The 7,994-nt window shown below is 41.7% G+C and overlaps 1 protein-coding gene across 7 annotated transcripts in view; it reads left to right on the plus strand.

The window, feature by feature from the left end:
• The first annotated feature begins 29 nt into the window (after positions 1-29).
• Positions 30-7,994, plus strand: part of ASB3 (ankyrin repeat and SOCS box containing 3) — a 104,313-nt gene continuing 96,348 nt past the window's right edge. For 3 of the 7 annotated variants that reach the window (XM_074989527.1, XM_074989533.1, XM_074989532.1), the window contains exons 1-2: positions 59-112; positions 795-861. The gene's annotated coding sequence lies outside the window, so the exon portion shown is untranslated. Of the gene's footprint in view, positions 113-134; positions 443-794; positions 862-7,994 lie in introns of those variants that run through there. The other 4 variants (XM_074989530.1, XM_074989528.1, XM_074989531.1 and 1 more) reach the window with 3 other exon arrangements.

Raw genomic sequence — 7,994 nt, forward strand, 5'->3', positions numbered from 1 at the left:
AGCGCTAACAGTCATTTCCGGGGCGGGCCGCGAGCGTATCAACATCCGGGGTATGGAGCCCGCCTGAGCCGTTCGTGCCCCACTTCCGGAGTTTGGACGTTAGTCAAGCGCGGTAAGAGGAAGGGGGGTTGCCTGGTCGTGGCCGGGAGCTTCTGGTGTTACACGGCCGGGTGTACCTTGGGCTCTGCTCACGCTGGAGAGAACCGCTGTGCCTGGAGTTGGGCCCGGCTCTTGCTCAGGCCGGGTGCTCCGCGCTGTACAGAGGAGTGCTGCGCCTGCGCGCAGGCTGCTCACCGCCGTGACTCCGGAGCAAACAGCGGCTGGTCGGGGAGAGCGGTCCCTGTTGGAGGTTTGCCTTTGATCTCCAGCCAGGTGGCTGGGGCGGCGCCTTGCTCCCTGCTTGCTTTGGGCACGCCGCAGTAATGGCTGTTCGCTGGCGCCGGTAATTGTGCCAGTCCCCAGGCTGGAAGCGGGACGAGTTAAGGATCTGGCCTAAAAGTTCATGGTCGCGCTTCTGATTGTGTTCGAAATGCTCCTCTGTCTTTGGGTTGGAGTTCTGCTCAGCAGGTGCAGGAGAGCTAGCCGTGCTGGCACCAGACTGCCGCTCAGTCGTCTCTCCTTGGTGTGTTAGGGACCCTCCCATTTGATGGATTGTAGGCGTGTCTGTTAGATAAGGGGATGAGGCCGTGATCATCTTCGTGCTTGCTTGTGATTTTCAGCTCTTCAGAGAAACCTTATGTTAAGTAAATACAGTGAAATAAAATAACATACATTTTTGTTGCCTACTGTTACAGGTAAACACCAGAGACTTTGACTGTGGAAGTTGCATGAACTACCTAATGAAGCTTCGTGTCAGAACAGGTAGGTACTCTATGTACCTAAGCAGCCAGAGGAATAATAGAGGTTGTTTTCAAGCTCTGTAGTCCAAAATGGACTGTTGGTGAAATCCTTCTTGTATTAGAATACAGTAAAGCCCTGTGAGGCCTGCCCCTATTGGTCCCTACGTGCTTTCTCTATAACCATGTTCATTAATACTGGTTAATGATCAAACAATGAACCTTATTCAGAGATGTGATTGTGAAACTGATGTGTGGTCAGAATATCCATTGTTACTTCAGATTTACGTGCGCAGAATTAGGTGTTCAGATACTCTTGTGATGCCTATATGAGTACATAGTAAAGTATTAAATTATATCTATGAAAATAGATGTCATTTAGTATTGCTACACTTTTAGAACTTAGTGTTATTTTTGAATATATGGAGATTGTATGGTAAGTATCTGTTGAGCTTACATTATTGTTTATATCTAAAAGTTTCAAAGATACTTTCCTGCATTTGTGATGTTTTAAATAAATAGGTGTCATCAGGTCAAGTTTTTACAGACTTGCGCAGTATTTTATTTAAAAAAACTAAAATTGAATTATGTATTGGTGTGGACACACCACCCTAAATAAATGCGTTAAGGAGTACTAGGCATGTCTCTAGTGAACTGCCCTCTTGCTGTTCCCCTACACTCTCTGAAGACAATATGCAAACTTTCTCAATACTTCCTATTTGATGCAACACCATGGCTGTGGCTACGCTTCTCCTCCCTTTTGGAAGGGGCATGTAAATTATGGCAGTTCATAAATGCAAATAAGGCACTGATGTGAATATTCAGTGCCTTATTTGCATAATGGCAACCACCTGGCCCATCAAAAATACTGATTTTGATAGGCACAGCCCAGGTATTGTGCTTGGTCATTTCATACTTGCCATTGAACAATGATGGAGACTGAAGCGTGTGTGCATAGTTCATTGCTCCCTCTGATCCAACCACCTACATTGCACGTTGCTCTTTGAATGAAGTTAATATAGTGGGAGGGTGGAGGGAGTGAGGAAGAAGGGAGGTGTACTGGTGGACACACAGGTAAATAAAGCATCAGGGTCTGCCAGAGGATTGGGGGTGGGGTGGGGTGTCTGTCTTTGTCCCCCAGTATATCTGTAGTTGAAAAACCTGTAGTGTGGATGCAGTTGTTTTATTATAAAGGTGATTTATACTGGTATATTTTTTGCCTTTTCCCTTACAGGAATAGCATGCATGCATGCATGCATGCACTCTCTCTCTCTCTTTTTCTCTGATGTAACTGCATCCGCACTAAGGGGGTTATACTGCTTTAACTGTATGGCTATATTACTTAGTGTAGGCAAGCCTAACTTGTGAAAAGCTTTAAAAGTACAGAAAAGAAGCCTGTGTTTGAAGGGGAAGCAATGGGAGGGAGTTGAAGAGTGGTTGAGATCAGTATTCTTGGCTCCTCAGTGTAACTTAATAGCAGAATTTTGAATGGACTTGAGGAGAGGAAAACTGGAGTGGTCAGGATCAAAAGGGAAGAGGTTAGTAGTTGACTGAAAATGATGAGAGTTTGAATCAGTTCTAGCTGTGTGAAAAGTAGGGAAAGGCCAGTCTTTGATATTTAGGTAGGGTTTGTGTGGGTTTCGAGAGTTGAGGCAAGATACTGTGCATGTTATGGTCTTGTACAACTAATATGATTATGGTGATTCCACTATATTAAAGGAGGTTGAGAAGGGATGGTAGAAGCGGGTTGTTTTGGCTGTATTGAGTTTTCACTGATGGAAATCATCAGCTGTTCATCTGATAAAGTGGGTTTTACCCATGAAAGCTTATGCCCTAATAAATCAGTTAAGCTGTGTCTTCACTTGAAGCATCTTTCTACAGAAATTACTGTTGGAAGAGATGCTCTCACAAAACTTCTGTGAACAGATCCTGTCTACACAGAAAAGCGGATTGATCTTTTGATCCCCTCTGTCCACAAAAGGGGCCCCTGGAGCATTTACATGGCTTTTGGTTGTCACTTTTGGTCGACAAAATGCATTTTGTGTATAGATGCTCTGTGAGTTTTGTCTGCAAAACCCCAGTTTTGTTTATGAAACTCTCTAGTGTAGATAAGTCCTTAGTGTCTAAGGTGCTACAGGACTTGTTGATTTTTATACCTCATTAGCAGTCAGGTCTGGTCTGAACTTGAAAGTTATGTTGGCATAAAAAATACAGTAAAATTCCTTTAATCCAGCATGTCTGGGACCGGACAGATGCTGGATTACCAAATTTTCTGGACTATTGGATGTCACTGTAACCCCCATGCCCTAATTCAACACCACCCCCGTGCCCAGCTGCGGCTCACCACTCCTGTGCACCCCCAGCTTCTCCACTTCCTCATTGTCCTGCAGCTTTTTCACCTGCCCCATGCTTTTTGGCTTATTTGCCAGCTCCATGCGTCTCCAGCTTCTTCACCCCCACATGCCACTCCCACCCTACGTGCCCCGGTTCAAACCCCATGCCCAAACCCCCCTGTCACGGCTCACCACTCCCACACTCTCCGGCTTTGCCCCCTGGCCACCCTACAGCCCTAACCCACCCCATGCTTAACTGCCCTGCCACCCTCCCTCACAGCCTCAGTCCACCACCCAAGCCCCCATACTTATGCAAATCTTGAGGTACGCGTATCTTGGGGGACTTCTGTATGCAGGTCCATCAAATTTTGCCAGATTATCCCATAAATGGGACTATTTCTGCAATATGCCGGACCATCAGGATTTCTGGACCATCAGAGGCCACATTAAAGGAATTTTACTGTATTTCAATTACTGGCAGTGCTTTTTTTTTTTGTGCTAGTACTTGCTTGTACTGAGTATATAGGCATCTCTGCAGGCCCAGTCATGGGACTGGCTGGGGCATGGAGGTAGGGAGCTGGCTGAATACTGGCACATCTGTTAAAAAAAAACAAAACAAAACAAAAACAAACAAAAAAAATCACAGGTTACAGGTGTGAATTTTTACCAAAATAGTTATATGGTCTCAGTTAAACTGATGTAGACGTGCCTTATACCACTATAGCTTACAGCTTATTTTGTTATGAGAAATAAAATGATGGTATAAGCACATTTATCGTAGCTTATCCATGTTCACTTCACCCACTGTAACTGCATCCGTTTGGTTAGAGCTGTACAGCTTTTGAGAGTATATGAGCACATAGTCTTTAAGAAAGAGATTAGCTCAACTTGAACTTGATGAGAGTTAGTTGAAAGAAAAAGAGCATTAAGAAGCTTCAAATTAGGATAGGCCAGTGTTTAGATGGAAAATGCATGTTATCCATTGAGGAATGGGAGAAAGGAAGACAACTAGAGTCCTCTGATAAAGAAATTGGATATTAGAGATTAAAAATATAATTATTTTATAGCACTCGCTTCTCTTGAGAGAAAAATGGATGCAGCTGAGTTTTAGTTTTTATAAATAGACATTTAGAATAATTTCCTAGTTATTTTAAGTGAACTCTGACACATTTAGTAAAAACATTTACAACTGCTATTTAAGGGTTACATCTCTAAAAAGATTGAACATCTGTAGACAAAAATATATTCGCAGACTTTCTGACACTAGGGTATTCAACTTCCTTATTTGGTACTGACTTGAACTGTATGTGCAAATTGCTCTAGGACTTCTGAACTTTTGTCCTTGTCACCCATTTATATTCACTTACACTTCAGAGATAGATATTTTGTTCTGCTTGAATTATCTGGATGTACAAACAGTTTTAAAGTAAGTCAGGAAATCATAAGTATTGAATCACAATTTCAGGAGCTAAGATATTTGTGTGTCTCAGGTTCTTTATGACCTGTTACTCTTAAAGCATTGACAGTTCTATCTTACGGGTCTGGAGCACTAGACTCACTGTTCTATTCACACATTGAGGACCCTGCAGCATTGTAAGTGAAATATCCAATCATGTTGAGCATTCACCTACATCATCAAACAAAACAGAACCTCTATATGAATGGTCCTGGTGGAGGAGCTGATGCTTTTAATTTCTCAGCCTCCATTCTTTGCCTCTTGTAGGCTCCAATCAGAAGACATCTAGAAGGCTATGTAGCTCTTCACCAGAAGTTAAGAAAATATAGAATTGGAGCGGGTGCAGCAATTATTTCGTCAAGCTGATGACATGATGATTTTCTGAATGACACGGTGGTATTAATTATTGGTGCTGTCGGACAGTATGGTGTGATCATATTTGGGCTATGATGCTCCAGCTTTTAAAACTAAGTAATATAGACCTAAGGTGTTCCTTAGTACTCACATGCAGTATGCTGTTCTGGCTATTTTAAGTAAAGTTCGTAAGAGTCTCATACATCCTTTTGTATTTCAGGTGAACTTTATCAGCATAGACTCATAGAACACTAGAACTGGAAGGGACCTTGAGAGGTCATCGAGTCCTATCCCTTACCCTCACAGGAGGACCAAGCACCGTTTAGACCATCCCTGATAGATGTCTATTTAACCTGTTCTTAAGTATCTCCAGTGAGGGAGATTCCACAACTTCCTTAGGTAGTTTATTCTAGTGTTTAACCACCCTGACAGGCACTTTTTCCTGATGTCCAACCTAAACCTCACTTGCTGCAGTTTAAACCCATTGCTCCTTGTCCTATCCTCAGGGGGCCAAGGAGAACATTTTTTTTTCTCCCTCCTCCTTGTAACCTTTTTTGAGGTACTTGAAAACGGCTATCCTGTCCCATCTTAAGTCTTCTCTTTTCTCAACTAAACAAGCCTAGTTCTTTCAGTCTTCCCTCATAGCCCATGTTCTCTAGACTTTTAATTATTCTTGTTGCTCTTCTCTGGACCTTTTCCAATTTCTCCACCTCTTTCTTGAAATGTGGTACCTGAAACTGGACACAATACTCCAGTTGAGGCCTAATGAGCACTGAGTAGAGCGGAAGAATGACTTCCCATGTCTTGTCATGTTAATGCATCCCAGAATCCTGTAATAATACCATTGGCAAGGGCAAGCAACCTACTCTGTTTAGATTTGAACTGTACATCTGTAAGATTGACAGTAAGTGTCATGTTTTAAGATTTATTCGAACAGTTCTAAATTGGTTGCTGCAGTGCCACAATTCTCAGTGAGCATAGTTTTATGCTTCTAATGAGAAAAATGTTTTGTTTGCTAATTTCATTGCTTCTCATTTCTGCATTTTTCTGGCTTATTAAAGAATATCAAACACTATATTCTTTCTATGGTCAAACTTGATGGTTAGACAGTGCTGCCTAAAACAGACCATCATCAGATTTTGAGCTTCTAGCTAGCAAGAACATTTATATACAGTTACAAAAAGAAAAAAAATAGGGACTAAAAATGGGAAGAGTTGAGAAAAGAGTAAATAGGCAATGAAGTCTTTGTAAAAACTCTTTCTGTCTCATTTAGTCAATAAGCCGATGCTTTTCATATTTTCTTCATTCTTGCCCATAGAAAATTTGATCTTCCTAATTTCAGTAATTTCCTCTTGCATGATGCTATTAAGCTTAAATAATGATTAAAGGTTTCAGTTTCTGTGTATGTGTAAAAAAATTTTAATGGCCGGTTTGATTGCTCCTTCATCATATCGTTTCAGGGATTCCTTCTTCCCATGTAGCCCTATCCTTGATCCCCATCTCTTCTCTCTATGCGTCTTGGAGTTTTGTTTTTTTTTTTTTTTTTTTTTTGTTAACTTCATCTGCAAATGCAAATTCAACTACTCTTTCTATGCAGAGTGTACACATATCTGCCTGCTGCTCCAGACTTGTCAGCTTCTGTCCAAGCTAAAGTCTCAGCCTGTATTTCAGTTTGTTCTTTCGATGTGTAGCTCTTACCTACACTGAGCTTGAGTTAAAACAGAGCTCTTACTCTCCCACCCTGACCTTCCTGCAAGCCTTTTCTGACAAAAACCATCTTGCTTATCTCTCAGGCACATAACTTGGATGTCATCTTCAACTGGGATATCTCTCTAGATCCTTGTATTCATCTGATGTCCAAGTTTTGCAGATTCTCTCTGCATAACATCTCTACGATATGGCCTTTTCTGTCCTCCATGTAGCCCAAATTCTTCTATGAGTTCTCATCATCTTACATCTCAATTACTGTTACCTACTTTATCTCTGGCCTTGACAAGTGCAGTCTTGCCCCACTCACATCTATTCAGAATGTTTCTGGAAAGATTTTCTTGGCTTGTCATTTTTGACTACGTCACCTCTATTTTTGCATCCCTCTGCTGATTTTTTTTCTTCTGTATTGCACCCAACTTTATTATTTGTCTTCCCTTTGCAGGCCCTTCATAGCCTACCTATCCTCTCTCCATTCAGTATTAAGAATTTGACTCCTGCCTTTGGCTACCCATGATGACCGCCTCAATTGCTAACTTGTCAAGTTTTGCAACAAGCATCTTCATATTTTCATGATAATGGTTCAAGTAAATAATTCCTACTGTATTCAGGGGGAAGAGTTGAGAACTCATGTGGTAGGCAGCATGATCTTGAGTAACTGGAAGCTCCTAATGACCTTCTGCTATTACTTGCTCACCTGGGCCGTGTGTACACTACAGCGATCTTTTGAAAGAAGATCTTCTTTCGAAAGAGAGCATCCACACATAAAAAAGTGGATTGCAGGATCAGTCTGCTCTTTTGACAGAAAGACTCTGTGCAGCCCGTGCTCTTTCGAAAGAACAGGCCAGCGATTTAAAAAAAAAAAAAAATCTGGCGCCATGAGGACTACTTTTTTGAAAAAAGGGCTCATGGAGCATCTACACGTTCTTTTTTCCGAAAGAAGCTTTTGAAAGGAGGCAGGGCTCCTGATCCGGGAGTGGAAGCAGGCTTCCAGAAGAAGAGTTGCCTTCTTTTGATTTTTTGGATTGAAAGAGCGTATTTTGTGTGGGGACGTTCTGTGTGTTCTTTCGAAAAACGGCCAGATTTTCTAAAGGAACTTGCTGGTGTCAACATGGCCCTAGTTTTATCTGCTTTGTTTCTTGTTCATGTGCCAGAAATGTGAGGCAGAGAAGTTGAGAAGAAAGCAGTTTGTTAGAAAAGTATAAAGAATCTTGTAAATGCAGATCTTCTCTGCTTTTTCATATTTTGTCATAACAAGCAGGACAAATTGCTTCTATTTACTTCTAAAACTTTTCAAGTTTCTCTGAC

Source organism: Carettochelys insculpta, chromosome 3 (assembly GCF_033958435.1).
Source record: "Carettochelys insculpta isolate YL-2023 chromosome 3, ASM3395843v1, whole genome shotgun sequence".
Taxonomy (NCBI): Eukaryota; Metazoa; Chordata; order Testudines; family Carettochelyidae; genus Carettochelys; species Carettochelys insculpta.